We start from the raw sequence: 22,074 nt of genomic DNA, 5'->3' as shown, positions 1-22,074 counted from the left end.
TTTCACATGTTCTCATATTGCTTCTTTAAATAGCAGTGCAGAACTGCTGTCAACAAATATGTTCCAATCAAGTTGGTTTTGTTTTTTACTGAGAAGAAGTCCAAAACCCAGAGTGTGATTTTCAATATGCCCTTGGAAGAAAATATTTGCCTTGGAGATTTACAGTAAGTGCCTTCCATGGTTGGAGTTAGCAGACTGAATGCGTTGCTGATTCATGATATACAGGGGGAAAGGCTTAATAAAATAGAATATATCTAGTTCGGGAAGTCTCTTGATACTATCTTGTAATTTTGTTCACCAACAGCCTTTATTTAAAGCTAGATCCCAGGAGTCTGTTTATAATGAGCTGAAAGTGCAGAGATAAGCAGTTATTTCAGAAAATGTGGCTCCCTATCGATGTATATTTCGCTCAGGCGGTATATCTTAATTGAAGTGAAATGAGCATGGGACCCTAGGGTTTATTCTTAGGTCTAGTGAGGCATTAAATAGCCCTGAAGCAAGATTAGGGAGAGGAGAAAGGCACATTAACTTCAGTGCTTCAGCAGTGGGTACCAAAAACACCCATGAACTTATGTGGGAATGGTAAACACTCATTCCAAAGAATCTATGCTGTCTCCTTGCTCTTCTGAACTTCTCAGCACCATCTGCTTTCATTGCACCTGATGTACAAATGGTTCTCCTTGGCCACTTTTTTATACCCCATGCTTTCTCTTATGCCAGCATTTTTTGGTTTCACAGCAAATACTTTCCAAACACACCACGGTCTTACCAAAGAATTGATGCTTCCTAGACACCTGCTCAGCTATTTAGTTTTCTAGCTTTCCATTCGTTAAAATTTTGTCCTTTTTCTTCCACATTTTGGTATGTGAGTTATTGGGCTAGTGAAACTGCATTCAGGCATATATAAAAGTTCAATATTGCTCAGATTTGGCTTTTCTCTTCTCAGTCATTATTCTGGTGTTTTCCTGATGGTCTCATAAACCAGTTCATGCTGTGACTCTGAGTGACTGGTGAACTCAGAGCCAAACAGTCTATCATAGGGATGGAGGAAGGTCCTTTTGGTGGTAGGAGGTGAACATATTTACAGACTTTTCCTGCAGTTATGATGTACCTAAGGATGGAGAAGGAGACAAAGGGGAAACCAGTGTTGCAGACATATGAGAATCTATCTATCTATCTATCTATCTATCTATCTATCTATCTATCTATCTATCTATCTATGAGAATCCAGGGTTTTCACATGGAGCAGGAGACCTGGGATCACTATATTATACAAATATACAAGAATAGAAATATTCTCAGAATGAAACCGTATGAAATGCTGGGAGATCTGTGACCACCTGTCTCTTTCAATCTCTTTTGAAAGCAGCTGTGGGACAGAAGTGGGAGAACTAACTCAGAGGACAATGCTGGTGTGTATGGGGAGGTTAACCCTTCCCCTCATGTCACTTTCCTGATCTACAGTGGGTATAGGAAAGAATCACCCCCTTTGATAGACCTTAAATTCTGGTTCCCTTACATCCTGAAAAGAAAACACAAAGAAAATTCCCTTCACCAGCTGTACTTATCCAATGCAACCTATAACATCCAACTGAAAAACATCACAATTACAGTCCAGAAAAAGTGTCAGAAATAAAAAACAAGAATTACTGAGATTGAAAAAGGATCACCCCCCAATGTCAATATTTTGTTGAACCACCTTTTGCTTTAATAACAGCCTTGAGTCTGTTGGGATACTTCTCTATCAACCTTGCACATCTAGATGGAGCAATATTTGCCCACTCCTCCATACAGAACTGTTCAAGTTCGGTCACATTGGATGGTAGGTGTTGGTGGACTGCTATCTTCAAATATCTCCACAGATTTTCTATGGGATTTAGGTCTGGGCTCTGACTGGGCCACATGAGGACGTTCACTTTTTTCTCCTTCAGCCACTGTGTGGTCAATTTTGCTGTGTGCTTCGGATCGTTATCATGTTGAAAGGTGAATCTTCTGCCATCCTCAACTGTCTGGCAGAGGGTAGCAGGTTTTCTTCCAGAATCTGACGGTATTTTGCCCCATCCATTTTTCCTTCTACCCTAACGAGAGCCCCAGTCCCTGAGGCAGAGAAACACCCCCACAACAGGATGCTGCCACCTCCATGCTTCACTGTAGTATGGTGTGTTGTGGATGGTGAGCTGCGTTGGATTTACGCCAGGTGTACTGTTTGGTGTTGAGGCCAAATAGTTCAATCTTGGTCTCATCTGACCATAAGACCTTTTTCCATTTGGCATCAGAATCTTCAAGGTGCCTTCTGGCAAAGCTCAAACGAGCTTTAATGTGGCCTTTCTTGAGAAGTGGCTTTCTCCTTGCGACCCTCCCGAACAAGCCACATCTGTGGAGCGCTCGTGAAATTGTTGTCACATGCACAGAACAACCACTCTTTGCCATGAAGTCCTTTAACTCCTTCAGAGTGGCCATTGGCCTCTTGGTAACCTCTCTTACCAGTTTCCTCCTTGCTCTTCCATCCAGTTTGGAGGGCCGACCGGATCCAGGGAGGATAGCAGTCCACCAACACCTACCATCCAATGTGACCCAACTTGAACAGTTCTGTATGGAGGAGTGGGCAAATATTGCTCCGTCTAGATGTGCAAGGTTGATAGAGAAGTATCCCAACAGACTCAAGGCTGTTATTAAAGCAAAAGGTGGTTCAACAAAATATTGACATTGGGGGGGGTGATCCTTTTTCAATCTCAGTAATTCTTGTTTTTTATTTCTGACACTTTTCCTGGACTGTAATTGTGATGTTTTTCAGTTGGATGTTATAGGTTGCATTGGATAAGTACAGCTGGTGAAGGGAATTTTCTTTGTGTTTTCATTTCAGGATGTAAGGGAACCAGAATTTAAGGTCTATCAAAGGGGGTGATTCTTTCCTATAGCCACTATAAATCACCTCAAACCTTCGATTTGTCCAAGAAAGGTGGATCATGGGATGTTTCCCTTTTCTGGCTGTGTGGATATGGGAGTTTTAAAAATCAATGCAAGAGAGCAGATGAGGGAGAAGAAGAGAGCATTAATGGAGGCAGGGGAGCACCCCACACATCTAAGCTAGAGATGTGAAGGCCTGGGGGTGGGGTGGGGTGGGGGGAAGCCAGAAAAAAACAACAGGCCTGGAAAAAATTGTTCCAATCCCTTTTCAATCCTCCCATCTCTAATCTAAGGTACATATGGCCCTCACAGATGGTTACCTCTTACAATTAAAGGAACTGTCCAAAGAAGCCCCACGTTAATGTGATGGTTTCCTTTCCAGTTTAGCATAATAACCATCGAAAAAGAACTCTCTGCACAGCTTACTTCGTTTCATAAGGGGGTGCTGAATGCCTCCCTGAAGCAGGAGGTGGTGCCCCCTCAGTTGAAGGAGGCAGTCATTAGGCCCCTCCTTTAAAAGCCTTCATTGGGCCCAGATGATTTAAATTAACTTTCAATCACATTCTAACCTCTCTTTCTTGGGCAAGGTGTTGGAGAGTATGGTGGTGTCTCAGCTCCAGGCAGTCCTGGATGAATCTGATTACTTAGAGCTTTCCAGTCTGCCTGGATATGGGATGGAAAATGCCTTGGTTGCCCTGGTGGATGACCCACGCTGGGAGATAGACAGAGGGAGTATGACTCTGTTGATTCTCCTGGGCTTCAGGACCTGACACTGCCCTTGGATGATGGATTGATGGGGACTAGAGACAGGGCCTTTTCAGTTGTGGCCCCTTGGCATTAAAACACACTCCCTTAAGAGCTTCGCCATGCTCCCTTCCTCAGTGTTTTTTAAAAAACAGTTAAAGACACATCTTTTAAAAGGTTTTTAAATGTTTTATCTGCTGCTTATATGTTAGGTTTTTTAGTCCTTAGTTTTTAGCTTTTTCTTAATAACTGTAATTTATTATGTATTTAATAAATGTGTATACCACCCACTACCAAAGTTGCTAGGTGGTTTACAGCATTTAAAAAACAAACAAACCCCAAAATAAGGCAAACTAAGAATTTAACAGTTAAAACATAAAAACCAGATTAAAATATCCATAAAAGTTCACCAACGAACTAAAAAGCTTGGCTGAAGAGATGTGTCTTTAGTTGTTTCCTAAAAGCCAACAGGGATGGAGCAGCTCTGATCTCAGCAGGAAGTGGATTCCACAGTCCTGGGGCAACTACGGAGAAGGCACTTCTCTGTCGATATTGTATCTATTCTATTTATGTTGAGAGCTGCCCTGAGCAGTAGTGTACTGGAAGGGTGGGGTATGAATTAGGGATGTGCATGAATGGTTTGAAGTGAACTGGTCCACTGCAAACCGAGCCACTTCAAGCAGTTCAATCATGAACTGGGCAGGCCTTCAGGAAAGGGGCCCAGTCCGCCATTGAACGTAATCAAACCCGGTTTGAAGCGAACCAGTTCAATGGTCCGAGCGATGTGGTGTGTGCCATTTTGGAGGGATCTTATCTGTTGTTTTCCCCTTGCTGATTGGTTTTCTGCCACTGCCTTCCGACTGACTTGTGTTCTCCTTTCTCCTAGTTGGCTTGTTAACATTCAAAATCAAGTGTTGTCAGGGCAACTCTGCCCCCCATTGGCTGCGGGGCGGGCTGTGGGAAATGGAGGGAATTTCAACTGTATTTGAAGCCCAGGCAGACAGTGCCTGTCTGGCTTCTTTCTGCCTCTGGATCTGGAAGAAGAGGAAGGAGCTTCTGCCTGCCGAATCAGCTACTGCAGAGCGACAGCTGGATCACTTTGCACGGAAGCAGACACTGCTATTCTGTTGGGCCTGCTGCTGGAGACTGGAGAGAGATAGACAGAGTGTCTTATCTGTCTCTCATTTTTCTTGTTCTTTTGTAGTACCACAACTCCTTTTTGTTTTCCTAATTTACCAGCACTCCAGTGATTGCACTGGTGGTTGTCGTTTCCCCACCTGCTCTTGGTGAGTCCCCCCTCCCAGATTTTTCTGTTATTTTCTGATTTTTCAGGTGGGTGGGTAGCTCACCTACTGGCCCCCATCTGCCTCCCCCCACCAGCTGTTGATGGCACTCAATTGTGCGCTTGGCCTGATTGCCTGGACCTCCTGGTCAAATAGACTCTAGCTGAGGATACTGAAAGAAGACATCAGATTGGTAAGCCCCCCCCACAAACCCCCTCGGCTAGGTTACATTTCTTTCTTTAAATAGGGCCGAGTTTGGGGGAAGGGATTAACATAGATAGGTACTAGGACTGTGTACCCCCAAAGAACCTCCACCACAAATAAAGCCAGCTTCTGTATTTCAAACAAAGCACATCGACACAAAGCACCACTATGTTTGACATGCACAAGAGAAGGGGCTAGTCAAGATGAAGTACTGCCCAAGTGAAGAGATGGAGGCAGATGGACTGATCAAGCCACTACCAAGAGATCGGTTCCAGATGCTTTGTGAGAAGATGGGAGTTGTGAACCAGTGTGACAGGTGATGAGAAGGGGTGTTGAAGATCCAGCTCCAGATGGCATCGACTTTTTGCACCAGTAACCCTAATGACCACGAGGGGCATTGGGAGTAGAGATAGATAGGTTCTCTTTTTTCCTGTTTATCTCTGCCTCTATGACCCCTCTATGGATAGAATGTACTCAGGAACTTCCTGAGAGTGACTTCCTTCTTATTCCCAGAATGCTTCTAGCTCTCTCTCTCTCTTTGAGAACCATGCTTCTATAGGTCTCTCTTTGACCACCATGTAGCCAGTGGTTAGATATAGGTCTTTCCTATCATCATGGACTTCTGAATAAAGTAGATTAGCTAAACCTTACATGAATCTCCATGCTTATCATTTACAAGCTGCTGCCCCTTAGACCCTGTTAACTTCTGCTGTAATGGGAGTGTGTTAGCTCCTGAAAAGCTCTGCTATGTACCCCCAACAGAACAAGCTCTTCCCAATGTGGCAGCAGAGGTCGTATCAGATGCACTTGGCCTTAAGGAAGCTAAGGCCAGGTGATGGCAAGGCCTCCCCACTGAAGGCCCTGCTGCCACCATGGCTGCTTTTGTTTAGAGGTGCCACAAGATATCAGCCCACTTCCACTGGAGTGAAAAGAGTAGACGGATGCTAAGGGAGAGGAAGTGTGAACTTTGTCTACTTGAACATCTGATCCCTCAGGATATTCCGACCTGGTGGAACACCATCTTTCTCTTGCTCCAGTGCCTACAGGAGTAAGAGGTGACCATCCATGACCTGGCAAGGAAGTGTGACTTGGGAGTGTGCAGCCTAGAAGCTAATTTCTGAGGTGGTTGTGACACTTGAGCAGTCGTGCAGCGCTTGTTGCATGAATAGCTTGTGTGCCGAGCCAGACTTTGCCCACTGTTCCTTCTCCTGGAGAAGATGATGGGTGACCTCCAGACCTCATTGACCACTGGGGAAACACACACCCTGGCAGGGCAGATGAGAACTGGAGTGGTGGAACAGCTCAGCAACATCTTGGGTCAATTGGCAGAGCATGTTTTGACCTGCTTATGTGACCTAATGATGAAGGGCAAAGCTGTTATCCTTGATGAGCTGCCCAGGTGAAAGGACCTCCTGGCTCAAGAGGTTAGGCAGGCTGAGGAGAGGAGGCTGGGTCTGAACCAGGAGGAGGGTGCTAGAGCGCCTAGTTCTAGTGCTCACACCACCCCCAGCAGCAGCATCCCCACTGCTCTGGTTTCGGCATTTGCAAGGTGCACTGCTCTTTCAAACTGTGACTGAAGTTGATCTAATTGAGATTGGTGGCTACATGCTGTGGCAGCTGTAATGCTAAGTAAGGAGTCATAATTGTATTTGTGTGTGAGAGCGCAAAACTTATGCCAATGATGTTGTTACTGTGGCTGGCAGTGGGATTCTGGGCCAGAGATTCTTTTTTGGACTGTGTTTTAAATATACCGTGTTCTGTGTTGGGAGGGACAGATGAGATTCCCTCTTTTACTATGTTGAATCAAAACTTATATGACCTGTGTGGTGTGCACTGTGTCATCCATAGGGAGCAAGGGGGAACTTGAACCGCTCCATTGTGCTCCATGGGTAGGGTGTCCTAGGGACACCAAAATGGGTTGGGTGGTAGGGCATGATGGGTGCTACCTACCACCCAATCTGCAAAACAATCGAGTAATAGGACATTTTAAATGAATTTTAGAATTTTATGTGGCTCAATAGGTAATGAACTGGTTTATAAAACCAAATGGTCATCTGGTCATTTTGAATGAACCAGTTCGTGATCCCTGTGGTCCAGTTCGAATTCAGTTCAAACTCTAATCAAACTGTGGAAAATGGTATGCACACACCCCTAGTATAAATATTTTAATTAAATACATACATAAAACAAGAGAGAGAAGCTTAAACCTCAGATTTTAGGAACAGAATCATATTTTGTATTGAATTAACCTGTTTGCTAGAATGGTTGCACCTGATTTAGCAAGTTGCCAGTTGAAAAACAGAGTATTTGTTTTCCTTTGGTACTAAAATGGAGGGTGCATATGGTTGCTCCAGACACTCTCAGCTTGAGTCGCTTCACTGTACTTTTGTCATTAGGCCTCTGATTACTGAAATTTGACTGACATGATGTCTCTCTACAGCTTGCCTCTTTACCTGCTTCTCCTTAGCTGGCCAGCTTATTATTTAATGAAATAGAGCTTTGCACTTATAATTATGCTTCTCTTAATGAATTAAAATATTAACTTGAGAATAATACAGGTAAGTCAGCTGACCTAGGTAGGTCAGCTTCAAAGTACTCATTATTTCTCTACCTACCAGGTTCAAAGTAAGAACACTCTTTTTGTCTTCATATGACAAAAAACATTAACCCCATTTGGACATTATGTTGCATCTTTAGCTGCTTCTCCTTAGCTGGCCAGCTTATTATTTAATGAAATAGAGCTTTGCCCTTATATTTATGCTTCTCTTCTTCATGCTAATATCAACATATTTTAATGAATTAAAATAATATTAACTTGAGAATAATACAGGTAGCTCAGATTCAAAGTGCTCATTATTTCTCTACCTACCAGGTTCAATATAAGAACACTCTTTTTGTCTTCATATGACAAAAAACATTAACCATATTGGACATTATGTTGTATGAGCATATAGATGTGTCTGTGTGAATAAGTGGTATGCATTAATCAATTTTTGCGATTCAGTTTGAACTCAAATTGAATAGCAAAAACCCGCATTGATTCAGTGAAAGCAGCTGGCTTGGCTGGGCTCTGTCGACAAATCAAGCTTGAATCCCTTGAATCAATTTGAGTAATTTGAGTGCCATTTTGAGGCCTGTTTCCTCAGCTCTTCTTGGAAAAATGGGCCTCAAATGGTGCTGGTTTTCTGGGGAGAGCTAGTCTACCAATTGGGGTCAGTGGGTAGACCAGTCCTCCATTCTGGACTTCACGCATCAGCCTGCCTTGGGCTGGGCAGACTACTCCTCCAGTGTGGGCTGACGTGCTAGGTCTGGAGTGGAGGGCTGGTCTACTCGCCAACCCAAATTGGTAGACGAGCTATTCCCTAGGAAAATGGCACTCAAATCACCTGAATATATTTGGGTCAAGTCACAGGTGATTCTCCTCGATCCCAAATCAGGTCCTTTATTTTGAGGCTGATTCAATGCAGTCAAACCACACCTGATTTGACCCAAATTAATTCAAGGTTAAATCGAATTGCACATCCCTAGTGTGAATGACTGTACCTGTATTCATTTTTAAAGTGAACCTGGTTACAGGTTCCTCAAATGCATGGTACAGATAGGAAATGTACCTCTGTAGTGTGATCAACATAACATGTGAATAACAATATCTGTGCATAGATCTGCACCTGAGAACACTGTGCACTTGTTGTATGAATGGTAAGCATAATTTATTTATTTATCATATTTCTATACCACCTGATATGTACATCTCTAGGCAGTGTACAAAATTTAAAATATTTAAAAGTTACAAATGAAAATACATAACAGAATAATATAGATATGAAAACAAGTTTTAAAATTATTAAAATTAATTCTAATTAAAAGACTGCGAAAACAGGAGAGTCTTGGGGTTCTTCCTGAAAACAAACAGAGAAGAAGATGCTCTTATTTCAGCAGGGAGAAAATCCCAAAGCCCTGGGAAAGCCACAGAGAAAGCCCAGTCATGGGTCGCCACCAAATGAGCTGGTGGCATCTGTATCCAGACCTCTCCAGAGGATTGTAACAGGTGGCAGGGTTTATGACAAAGGAGGCACGCTCTCTTAAATAGCCTGGACCTAAACTGTTAAGGGCTTGATAGGTAAGAACCAGCACTTTATATTTCACCCAGAAACTTATCAGCAGTCAGTGCAGTTCTTTCAAAACTGGTGTTATGTGGTCCCTTCATGTTGTCGCAGGGATCAATCTGGCTGCCACATTCTGTACCTGTAGCAATTGGCCCTCCCTTTCCCTAAAGAGTGAACTGGAACTGAACCCTGTCCTGACTGACAGGCTACGGAACAGTCACTCAGCACACAGTGGGTGGGCCCTGGAGAGCCTTGCAGCTGGAAGAGAAGGGGCTCTTTGTGCTCAGTTGGAGCAAGGCAGGGCAAACAACAGGTTGGTTGGCCAGGCTATGATGGCAACCAGGAGGACTGCAATTCTGGGAAGTTAGGACTGCAGGGGCCTGAAGTCTCTACCATGGATTTGGTGAGTTCAGGAGAGAAGCCAGGCCTTTGGCTTCAAGGAAATGCTTAATCGAGGGAACAGTTTGTTAGCTCGCGTTAGACTTCTTATTTTACTTTGGTGTGCTTTGCAAATCCTTACAACTGGTCTATTGAGTTTTATCTGTAACATAACAAATTAAGAAGCACTAGCCTGCACCCTTTCTATCCATCCAGGGGCGCTGCAAAAGTCTCTGTGACCTTTAAAGGTGCATTTAAAGGTTCCTATATCCCATTCCTTACAATAGGGGTGCTTTAAAAAAGTGTTCTTGTAACCACTGAGTATCTTTACCTGTAACTAAAACCTGAGAAAGCCTCAGACTGAAGCAGTCTGTAGTATTTTGAATAAAGTTTTCTGTCTTTGTTCTTATTTTACCTGCCTTTGAGTGGATTTTTAACTCAAGAAAAGGGGTTTTACTCTGGTGAAAACATGCCTCAGTGTTAATTGCTAAGCAACCTACCAAGTTTTCTCACCACATGGAAGCTGCACGTGGAGTGGTTTTTGTATTTTTCTATTGGCAAAGAGAAGGAGAGTTTCCCTGGAATTTCGCCCACACCAGGGGCGGGTGGGTGGGTTTAAACTCTATTAAAGAGTGGATGTGGTGGCAGTGATTGGACTACCAAAGGAACGGCCTTTGTTGAGCAAACATGGAGGGAATGATTCAGCATTTCACTCCCCCCCCCCCGCTGCTGGTGGGCTTGCTCTGAGACAAAGGCTGGGCTTACTTTATTTATTTATTATTTTACATATTTTTATACCGCCCAAAACTTACATCTCTGGGCGGTTTACAATTGCAGGGAATGATGCAGGGATAATGAACAGAACTCACTCATTCCATTCCTCAATTGATCTAGAGGCTTTCTGCTCCAAGCATTCCATTCCTCCCTCTTCTGCTGATTTATTCTGCCAGCTCCTTGCTGTTCCTGATTCATCTGCACTCTCCCTCTGGATGGTGCAGCAAAGTCAGTCTTTACTAGTGCACCTGGCTTAAATCCACTACAGTACCAATTGTAGTTTCCGGACTACGTACAAAGGCAGCCCCACATAGAGCACATTACACTAGTCAAGCCTGGAGGTTACCAGCATATGTACCACTGTTTCAAGGTCATTCACCTCTAGAAATGGACATAGCTGATGTATCAGCCAAAGCTGATAAAAAGTGCTCCTGGCCACTGCCTCAACCTGAGAAACCCGGGAGAGCTTTTGGTCCAGGAGCACTCCCAAGCTACATGGCTCATCTTTCATGGGGAATGTAACCCCATCCAGAACAGGCAGATCTAAACCAACTCTTGGATCCTGTCCCCCTACAGTCAGTACCTCCACTTATTTGGATTCAACTTCAGTTTGTTATCCCTCATCCAGCCTATTACTGCCTCCAGGCAGGCATTTAGGGAAGAAATGCCATTTCCTGATGAGGTCGGCATGGAGAAGTAGATCTGGGTGTCATCAGCATATTGATAACACCCAGCACCAAATCTCCTGATGATCTATCCCAGCAGTTTCATGTAGATGTTAAAGAGCATTGGAGACAGTATGCAGCCTTGTGAAACTCCACACTTCAGTTCTCGGTTAGCAGAACAACAGTCTCTAAGCGACACCATCTGGAATCTGCCAGAGAGCTAGGAGCAAAACAACTGTAAAACAGTGTCACGCAATCCCACCTCCCTCAGATGGTCCAGAAAGATACAATGGTTGATGGTATAGAAAGCTGCAGAGAGATCCAAAAGGATCAGCAAAGTCACACTCCCTCTGTTAAAAGCCAGTTGGAGATCATCCTTCAGGCTGACCAAAGCAGTTTCAACCCCATAGTCCACACGAAAGTCAGTTTGAAACTGGTGTAGATATTCTGCATAATCCAAAACTGCCTGGAGCTGAAAGGCCACCACCCACTCAACCAACTTGCCCAACCATGGATGATTAGAAACAGGTCTGTAGTTAGCTAACTCTGAGGGATCCAGTCTAGTTTTCAAAAGTGGTCTAATAATAGCCTCCTTAAGACAAGGATTCATCCTGCCCTCCCTCAGAGAAGCATTTATAATATTTACCAGACCCTCTCTGATAATATGATTATCAGATGAGATAAGCCAAGTTGGGCAAGGGACAAGAGAACAGGTTGTAGGACGCACAGTCTGAAGCAGTTTGTCCACTTCCTCAGGAGTCACAAACAGAAAATGATCCAATCTAACCCCATGAGAGCAGTTGCTGGACACCTCCACAATAGACTCTGCAGTAACTGTGGAATCCAGCTCGACCTGAATCTGAGATTTTATCTGCAAAAAAGTCATTAAAAATGTCACAGAGGGTGACTGATGGTTCAAAATTTAAATTCAAGGGGGCAAGGGTACATACTAGCCCTCTCACAACCCTAGACAACTCAGCTGGATGTGAATTTGTGGAAGCAATGCGGGCAGAAAAGAACCGCTTCTTTGCTGCCTGAACTGCCAGAGCATAGGTCTTCAAATGTGCTCTGTGTTGTGCCTGATCAGACTTGCACTGAGTCTTCCTCCACTTGTGATCTAATTGTCTACCTTGCCAATTCAGCTCCCATAACTCATCCAAATATGACAGGGCTGTCTTTAAGGCAGGTCTTAAAGGTCTGAGTTATCTTAGAGAGTGTCTTCTGCATGATCTCCACTGCACGTTAAGGTCATCTGAGGAGGTCCATCTCCAGTTACCACGGTTCGTCTGGTGGTGACTCAGAGGCAGGCCTTCTCTGTAGCTGCCCCGGGGCTGTGGAATGGACTCCTGGCAGAAAACTGTAATCTGAGTTCATTGCTGGCCTTCAGGAGAGCCTTTAAAACCTATCCATTTTGCCTGGTCTTCCAGGGTTTTTAATTTGTTGGATCCTATTGGATCCAATAACCTCCTCGGCAGACCAATCTAATAGGTCCTTCACCCCTGCAGAGGTGGGTCGCCACTGTAAGTTTTACCTTAACCAGATGGTGATCTGTCCATGACAGTGGGGAGATGACAGGGCTCCCCACCCACAGAACACCACCCTGATCAGGACAAAAGACCTAATATCTGAATAGGGCTATTTTGACTGTTTATTCTTTTCTTTATTCTAATGTTATGTCAAATTATATCTACACTGCAAACATATGGGCCGATTCACATGAACATGACCCCCTACATGCGATCATATCAAAACTGCAACAAGAACACACTGCCCCGACATTCTTGGCATGTCCTTTAATTGCATGGGAGGGGTGATCATTGGAATTGGCCCTTTACACATGCTTTGAACCCCTGTTTAATCAGGGTTTTGCAGTGCATCAAGGGGGGCAATTCCAATGATCACCCCTACCACACAATTAAAGGACATACCGCAAATGCATCAGCACTTCCTTAATGAAGTTGGGGCAGGTGTGTTCTTGGCACTGCCCTGAAATGACCTTGTGTGTGTGTGTGTGGGGGGGGTGTTCATGTGACCCAGCCCTGTTTTGGTTTTTTGATGCTTGAACTGTCATGGTTTCCCACAGAGAATCATGGGAATTCTAGTTTTGTAAGGTGCAGAGGATTTTTTGGTTAGAGATCCCCAGCTGACCTTATAGAACTACAGTAATTTGAGTTCCAGGGGGAAAGAGATGATTGTCATATCTCTTTAAGCTTGTAGGGCAGAAATGCCCTCAAATAACAGCAGGGGGAGGTGAGAGGGAAGTGGAAGTGCTGCTGCAGCAGGTTTCTCTCTGCAATTCAGAGGTACTATTTGGCTGTAGGCATTTTTAATGGAAAGGAAGCTAAATACATTTCATAAATAAATAAAAATGAACAAAAAGCAAAATCCAGTCCAGCTTGAAAGTTGCAACCTTACCTTTTATGTTTCCAAATTCAAACTGGTCAAGACTTGGACAGTGTTTGCTGATGAATTTCTTACACACTTCACTTGCAACTTTAAAAGTATCCTAAAGGGGAAATAAAATGGAAGTAGAACTGTCATTTTGGGATCATAAATGAAATTCAATCTGAACCAACCACTGAAGGACAATAGATCTATTAACAAGAATGTGGGTTTTTAAACCTCTTTTAATCTATTTTTCTGATTTTTAAAATTTGTTTCTATCGTTATTTGTGACTTTTAAAGACTAAGAACGCTTGAGATTTCTTTGTGAAAAGAGGGGATATAAATCCCAATAAATAAATACCTAATATTAATTATATAGTTCTTTTGCGAATTGTAGTCAGATAACTTCAAATGAAATAGTTTGCCAGATGCTGTTTACCATGGAGGCCAGCTGCAGATATGGGTACATCTCAGTGTGAGATTTACACTCTCTCTATTAGATTCTCAAGGTCCAGAAAAAGCTCACCAGATGCTGCTGGAACTGCAATACTTTCCAAAGCTCAGGTACTATGTCTTGTGACAAATTCAAACCAGGGCACGATGCTCTTCATAAAGATTGGAGAACTGTCCCTGGGGCTCCTACTGGCTTCCCTGGGACTAGCTGTACTCTTGCAAAGCAATGCCATAAAGCACAGTAACACAGTACAGAACTGATTTAAAAATAAATGATCTTCGGGTTCTTTTCAAGGTGAGGAGGGAAGAGCAACAATTAATATCTGAAGGAAAGAAATTTATGCAAAGGTCGTATTGCCTACTGAGCTAAAAGGCAATGGTGAGGTCCCAGAGAAACAGGGCTATCTGAGTGCATATGCAAGCACATACTTACTAGGTCAGTGCAATGTTGGATCGGGGAGGAGGACATGGCCTGACATGATCCAGGTTGGAGGGGATATTCCAAGCCCAACCTAAGGAAGTTTATTTCAGGTCACAGTTCTCCGATGCTGTTTGGGGAACTTTGGAGCATTTTGGAACTCCAAATGGTGGCAGGTGTCCACATCCACCACACCATCCCCAATTGTGGCTACAGGGGGAAAAAAACTTCTGCCGTCTATCTGCAACCTGCCCATGCATTTATTTCTTCATTCTTTTAAGTTTTTACTCAGTTATTTTACTCACAGTTAAAAATATGAAGAGGCTGATTTCTGGATTTCACATCCCTTCCCCTGAGATGCTCGGATTTGACATCCCTTTTCTTCTGCAATTCTCTGTGAGTACAATTTCTAGGTTACTGTAAAAAAGTTATTTTAAAACAAGAGATGGTCAGATTCGCTTTTAATTAAATACACAGACTCTGGTCATCTTTACCCACTGGTGTGCCAACTTTCAGAGGTCCTGGGCTAATGGGCTTTTCTCCTTTCCCCATAGATTTCTAGGGGGGGATTTTTACCAATGAAAAAAAATCAGTCGTTTCCCTGACTCCGAAATTCTGAAAGGTCCAGAAGGACCCATAACGACATCTGAAGTTCTGAATCTGAGCAGATCCAACCCCAAACTGATATTTTCAATCATGCACAGCCCTAATACCTACCTAGGTTAGATTCTAGGAGAAGGTTCTAAATAAAGAATCTTGGAGTAAGCTCAGGAATTAGGCAGTGAACTAAGTGCACAAGAGGAATGTAAGACAAGCCAGGAAGTAGAGAATTCTGGGGTAAAGAATGAGGTTTCCTGGATGAAGCTAAAGTGGAGCAATGAAAGCCTGGTAGCCATGTGTGCATATGTCCACGAGAAAAAATATGTGTACTCCATGTTGGTGAGAATGCTTGATCACCCAGGATTTCCACAACTGTGGTGTACAAAGGTGTACATTTGGCCTGATCCAGCAGGGCTTTTCTTATGTTTTTAACATCTACGAACGGGACTATTGGACACTCAGTTCTGAGCTAATTTAAATGATCTGATCCAGTTTGCTTGAGCATCAGGGCATTCACTACAGATCATTTGCTACGGGACATCAGGGTGCTTCACTGGAATGTGGCATATAGTGCACAATACAATATGAGAAGAGAGGTTAAAACAGGGCTTGACATTTCCTAGGTGCCACTGACCATGGCACCTGGAAATTCCAGTGTGGTGCCTGAGCTAGGTGATGGACTACCATGCCCAGAAAGAGGGGTGAGCAAGCAAGGTGAGGGTGGGTTGCTCCCTCCTCCTCCTGGTCACATAGATTCATCACTTTCCTAAGCCAGATGGATGACCCCATCCCCTAAGGGGAGTACCTTACAGTGCTCACAAATAGTCTCCCATTCAAATGCAAACCAGAGTGGACCCTGCTTAGCAAAGGGGACAATTCATGCTTGATACCACAAGACCAACTCTCCTTCAGTTGTCCTCTGCTTGTCCTAAGCCAGATGGATGGGACCAGAAGAGGAAGGAGAGGCCGCCCCTGCCTTACTTGCTCCCTTCTCCTCCAGGTCATGTTGGTCCATTGCCTGCCTGAGCCAGGTTCTGTAGATGCAACCAGGAGGAAGAAGGAAGCAAAGTGGGGGTGGGGTTGCTCCCTCTTCCTGGTTGCATCTGTTTGGCTCAGGCAAGCAATGGACCAAAGCAATCAGGAGGATGGGAGAGCAAGACAGCTGGAGGCAAGCAAGGCAGTAAGCCCTCCCTCCGCCCCATGGAGCAGAGGACAACTGGAGGAGAGCTGGTCTTGTGGTATCAAGCATGAATTCTCCCCTTTGCTAAGCAGGGTCCATTCTGGTTTGCATTTGAATGGGAGACTATTTGTGAGCACTGTAAGGTACTCCCCTTAGGGGGTGGGGTCATTCTGAGAAGAGCACCTGCATGCTTTCATGCATAAGGTTCCAAGTTCCCTCCCTGACATCTCCAGATAGGGATGAAAATTTAATTTTTAAAATGAGAGAGACTGCTGCCTGAAACTTTGGAGAAGCTGCACCAGTCTGTGCAGACAGTACTTAGATCAATGGTCTGACTCAGTAGAAAGCAGCTTCCTATGTTCCTATAACTGCTAAGGCTTGGGACTGCTTCTTAGAGCAAAAGAAAATGTGTTAAGGGTTGAAAAAGACAAAGCAAAACATCGGCCTGCTTGTCAGGGGCATAGCGACCTTTGAGCAAAGGGGGGGCAATTGTCCCCAAGCCCCAAGGATCTAGCCCCCCCAACTCTCACTTGCCGTCAGCCAGGGAGCCCCCTTGGCCCCTCCTGCACCCACCCAGGAAGCAAAGCGCTCGCCAGCTGGGAGCATAAGACACACCCTCCCCTTCCCAGCAGCGTTTCATGCTGGTTGGGGAGGAATGGACTCTCCTCTCCCCCTGGGCATTGGACCCTTCCCTGCATCTGACATCAGATGTAAAGGGGGAGGGGCCAGTGCAGAGAATGGGGCTGTGACAGCCCCAGCATAGTTTTATTTCCTCATTTCCACTGCCAGCAGTTTGTGGAATCGCTGAAAGACAACTCCTTTCCAGGGTAAGAGGCTTCCTTTCAGCAATTCCACCAAGCACTGACAAGGGAAATGAAACTATGCCAGGGTTGTGACAGCCCATTCTCTGCATGGGCCCCGCCCCCTTGTGTCTGACATCAGATGCAGGGTGTGTGGCTTGTGGCATGCAAGCACTTCATGCATGCGCAAGAACACCCAGGGGGTGGAGGAGTTGCTGGCCAGACTTTGTCTTGTGGCCCCCACAAAGCTCCCTACGCCCCTTCTTCGTAGAAAAAGGATCCCATTTAAATATCCAGTGAAACAGCTCGATTGTCTATAGTTAGGTTTCAGTACTGCTGAGCGCATCCACTTTCTCTCTCACCATTCAAGGAACATGTAAATCAAATTGTGCATAAATTATAAATTCTGGAGGACAAAGGAGGGCAGATCCGGGAGCAGGTCCTCAGGATCAAAGGCTGAAATATTTCATTACATTAGAGGGAGTTGTAGTTTGAAATATCATATTAAGATATGTTCATTCAGGTGCCAAGCCCAGTACATTGATAGATGGTAGCACAGCAATGGAAGAGGAGGAGAAGGCGCACTACTATTATACGCTGCTAAACTCATTTCACCTGTAAAGTGGGGGGAGAATATTGATTTCATTCATCTCACTTAGCTGCTAGTATGACTCAAGAAGAAGAAGAAAAAAAATCCAAGTTCAATGACATCAGCTGTGAAATGACAGTGCTGTAGCTGAGGACAAAAAGGAAAGGCAGCTGGAAAAATGATGAATGTAGCTTCATTAAAAGATTTTAAAAACACAATTTGTCTTCATAAGGAGACGGAGCAGGAACTGTGCATTCTGGCACTAGCTTTGGTCTGTGATGACCTTTACAGCACTCTTGATATACGAGGTTTAAATGATAGTGGATTATTTTTGAGAGAGTGCATACTTATTCATAATCAACGCACAAAGACCACTAGAGCTGGCTTATGGAGCTTAGGGGCCAATCCACTGTCCAGGCACATGAGTGGAATTCAGTGTGGAAACCACCACATTTAATTATGGGACAGTGAGATGGGGGTGACTGGTTCCTTTATTCCAAGAGCCATGGACTTGAGCCGGAGCCCACTACATGAAAATAGCACCTCTCTCACCAATGCAGTAAGTGAAAACTGTGGTGATGTAGCACAGGGTGGTCTATAGACAGCTTTCATCACTGGATCAGGTCACATGGGATACCCCTAAACCATAGGCTCAGGCTTTAAGTGATGGAGCTATGAATCGCTCATGGGTCAAACCTTGTCTCTGCAATGAACTAACTGAGTGATATACGGCAGGCCACTGTCTCTCTGGCTTTCTGCAACATGGGGATAATCAGTCCTACATTATGGGATTGCTGCAAGGATCACAACAGGATAATACATGGTCTTGCAAGGTGCTTTGAACACTGAACAAGTGCTTTGGATTACTGCATCAAATTCAGGTAAGAAGTAGTAAAACAGACACACTTGCCCATTGCACTGGATTTCTGGACATTCTCAGGTTTTTATGTCACATTCTGTCTGAAGACTGGGCACTTCCTGTCTAAATGCAGCCGTTCTGGAGAGGGGAGGACTCTGTGTCTTTGCACGCCTTACTGAAGTCTAGCAGGTGTTGTCATCAAAACACCTTATGCTGTGTGAGATTTGCTTTTCCCCAGACACCTTTTATCCTTGCGTCTCTGTGCTGGTGAATGACTGTTTAAGTTGTTTTTATTGACTCCACTGCTGTATGCTTTCAAATTGTTGAGCAAAACAGGAGCAGATCAAATCATAATACCATAAGAACTTTTTTCATTCAATAACAGTATTGTTAGGAGGTTCTTTAGGTGGCCAGGCCAGCTGATTCAAACTCCTTTCAAAAATGTTGACACATTCCAACTAAAAGTGGTTGTGTTTCCTGCAGACTGGGGTGGTCTTGGGGGTCTGTTCTGGGGGCATCGTTTTTGTGTGGTAGTGATCTTTATCTTTGTGGTGTAGTGGGCTGGGCTGGGCTGGGCTGACCCTATTAATGCATTCTAAATCAACAGGAGTATCAGTGATGGTGACTGGCATGATTTGAGGGCAGTGCTTAATTTGCCATGGCTTAAGCAAGTCCAGCTCCCAATCTCTGTTGAGGCAAGCTGTAGAATTAACTAGCCGTGCTAAAAATGCACTCTGCACATATACTGAAGATCCATTGTCTTACTGTTAATTACTTCAAATATGTTAGGTCTGTGATCTGTTTCTGGAAGATTAAGAGGAAGTAGAGAAATTGACTCATTCCAACATACATTATAAATAAAAACCACTGATTGTTAATTAATCAGGCACATTGCTACTCTGCAGGGGCTGTTCCCTGGTGCTGGTGTCTGGGGGCCACCTGAGGGTCACCTTGCTCCCCTGGGGCACCCAGCAGCCAATGGACACACCACTCTCAGCCAGCAAATGCTTCGCCCAAGTGCTCACCAGCTAGGAGAGAGCATGTCCGTGTCCCATTGCTGGCCACACACTCCTGGCATGACATGTCAGAAGCATGTCAATAGGCCCATTCATACATTATGTCCAACACGCATACAATGAGTGTACAGTGTACACAGGTACAGATCTGTACACAGGTACAGTCATTCATATGTTTTGCTGGACACAGGTACAGAAGAACACTTCATATCTGTACTATGCATTTGAAGGGCCTGTATCCAGGTCCACTTCTAAAATGAACACAGGTACAGCCATTCACACAAACATGTGTACAGACATCTGTATACTCGTACAGCATAATGTCTGAATCAGACTAATGAGTCATGTCAGGAGGTGTGGTTAGCAATGGGGCACAAATGCAACACGCATTGCTCTCTCCCAGCCAGCAAATGAAGTTCTCCACTGATTTGGTGTTTCCTTCTCTTCTGCAGGCAGATGGTGGCAGAGAAGATGGGTGGTGGGGGGCACCCATCCTGACATCCTGTCCGAAGGCCTCCACCAACTTTCTTATGCCCCTGCAATTGGTTCTTTGTTCTTATTTTAACACAGCCCAGCTTCAAGCCTTCATTTTTGGTTGGATTCCATTACATGCTGCACACTCACAAATACATTAAAGTTCAGGAAAGCATTTCTTTACATCGTTTGCAATGTTCTATCTACTTCCAATGGGAGTAAGTCTCCTGAACTCAGTGGGACTGACTTCTCAGGAAGCATGGATAGTTGGGGTGCTAATTGCATATTAAAACTGCAACCCTAAACACTCTTTCTAGGGAATATGTCTTGCTGAACTCACTAATACTACCTCTGAAACATAATCTTAAAAGACTTCAGGATTTCGCCCCTCCCAAATCAATATCAGAAAGTACACAAATTGAATCCAGGGTATGATGAACTTGTGCTCTCCTGAGTCAATAGGATTAGAATGCATCAGTCTACACAAGGTGACTTCAGTGTGCCAATTAAACTTCAGGGAGGGCAGAGATTTAATGCAAAATGATTACCTTCTAAAAGCCATACTAGCTGTGATGAAGGGAGCCAGTCTTGTTTATTTACACAACGGCACTATTTGTGTATCAAAAGGGTAGCGGGGGGAGGGGGGGAAGGTCTAATTTGTACACCAAAAGTTTTGTGCTTTGAAGAAAGGCATTTTATCATGCTGGAATGATAGCTTGTGCTGCTACTACCAGCAGACCAGAAGAAAATATCCCTCACTGGAATTCACCTCTAAACCAGCCCTTTCTGCAACACCCTCCCTCCAAGTGCCTTGGAAATGGCGTCAGTGCTAAGCTCATCCCTTCCCTTTCCTGGGAGTTATTCGCTCATGTGTTCATGCTGCAGGGTAAATGCTGCGGGGTAAATGTTGAGCGAAGTCACTTCAAATTACACTCAGGGCATTGAGGGAAGCAGCCCCGCCCCTCTGCTCTGTTTTGATGCAAGTTCACATGACATGCCTCCATGTTTTCCTTCTAGCCAATGGGGGGCGGATTACTAAAGAGCTACATCTGCATTTGTAAAGAGAGTGTCCCTCTTATCATGCTAAAGATTCTTTGTCAGTGCCTCCCCCTATTTGTTCCAGCATTTTCAGAAAAAGTCGCTTAAAACCAGCATTTTAAAAACCCAGAAGTACCTTGAGATAAGCTAGAATTCACAAGACAAAGCCCAATTTGTGTGTGGAGTGGGTCCAAGGATCTTGAAGGGACTTTGGGGTAAGTTTGGCTGGTGTGTGAATGCACACACTCTCTTCCATAGGAGATTCAGGTAGAAGCCCTGTCTGTAAAGCCACCTGGTTGGATGACAGTTGGAAAATACTGGTGAAATAAAGGCCCTTTGTAATGTAAACAAGGGCTAAAGGCCCTTGCAGTGCTGTGCAATGCTGAAGACAGTCTTATCAACAGCTGGGATGTTATGCTGATCCCCACTTCTGTTTTGCTATTAACTCTGTGCTGCTGCTGTGGCTGATCAGCACTAACCCACCCTGGCAGCTGTGTAAACTCCACTTTAAAGCTTGATATTTCAGCTGCTCATTTGGCATTTAAGGTCTACAAATTTCCTCTTGAGTGAATTAATGAACATACCAAACAGTTTTCTCGGGATTGGTGGAAATCCTATAAAGGTCAAGTCCTTATCTTCTAAAGCTTCATTAGTGCGTAATTAAAAAAAAGAATACTTACAGTAGATTGCACTGTCACACCAAAAGATCATTTACTCCCCCTTTTCAAGATCACATTCACAGGAGAAGGAGGCGGCGGCAGCGGCATTTGAGCAAGGCCTTTCGCAGTGCTCCTCGATACTTCTCTCCTTCGCAGAGAACCATACTGTTAGGAGCAGCTGTGAGAAATATGCTACTCCTGCTAGACTTGGTGGTGAAAATACTTGCGTGGGTACGAGGGTCTTGGATGCTAAATTCCATGCACCCTCAACTCCATGATCCCTACTGCCCTAGTTCAGGTACACTTGCATGAAGTTCATTGCAGGTGTTATGATGGCAACAAAGAACAAGCATATGCTCACTCTCCCCAGCTTGCATGGGGGGGTGGGCTCTTTGCCCCAGCCTCTTAATGAGGCACAAGGCATTTGGAGGCCAGCCATTGGCTGGCAGGCCTGAAAGAGGCGGGACTTGTCGGCCACTTGCTGGCCCTGCATCTCTCAATCTGGTTTTGGAAGTGACCCCACCCCTACCCGTCCCTGGCCA

The 22,074-nt window shown here is 44.5% G+C and overlaps 1 long non-coding RNA gene across 1 annotated transcript; it reads right to left on the bottom strand.

Annotated features, from left to right (window-relative positions):
* Nucleotides 1-304: 304 nt before the first annotated feature.
* Nucleotides 305-21,895, bottom strand: LOC128340385 (uncharacterized). The gene is made up of 4 exons (XR_008313669.1): nt 21,554-21,895; nt 14,623-14,734; nt 13,477-13,567; nt 305-1,111 (listed from the first exon to the last, which is right to left on the bottom strand). It is a non-coding gene; the product is annotated as an uncharacterized LOC128340385 (long non-coding RNA).
* Between the last annotated feature and the right edge of the window lie 179 nt (nt 21,896-22,074).

The sequence above is a fragment of the Hemicordylus capensis genome, chromosome 1 (assembly GCF_027244095.1).
Source record: "Hemicordylus capensis ecotype Gifberg chromosome 1, rHemCap1.1.pri, whole genome shotgun sequence".
NCBI lineage: Eukaryota > Metazoa > Chordata > Lepidosauria > Squamata > Cordylidae > Hemicordylus > Hemicordylus capensis.
The sequence above is the reverse complement of the archived record's forward strand: the minus strand, read 5'-3'. Positions and strand labels throughout refer to the sequence as shown.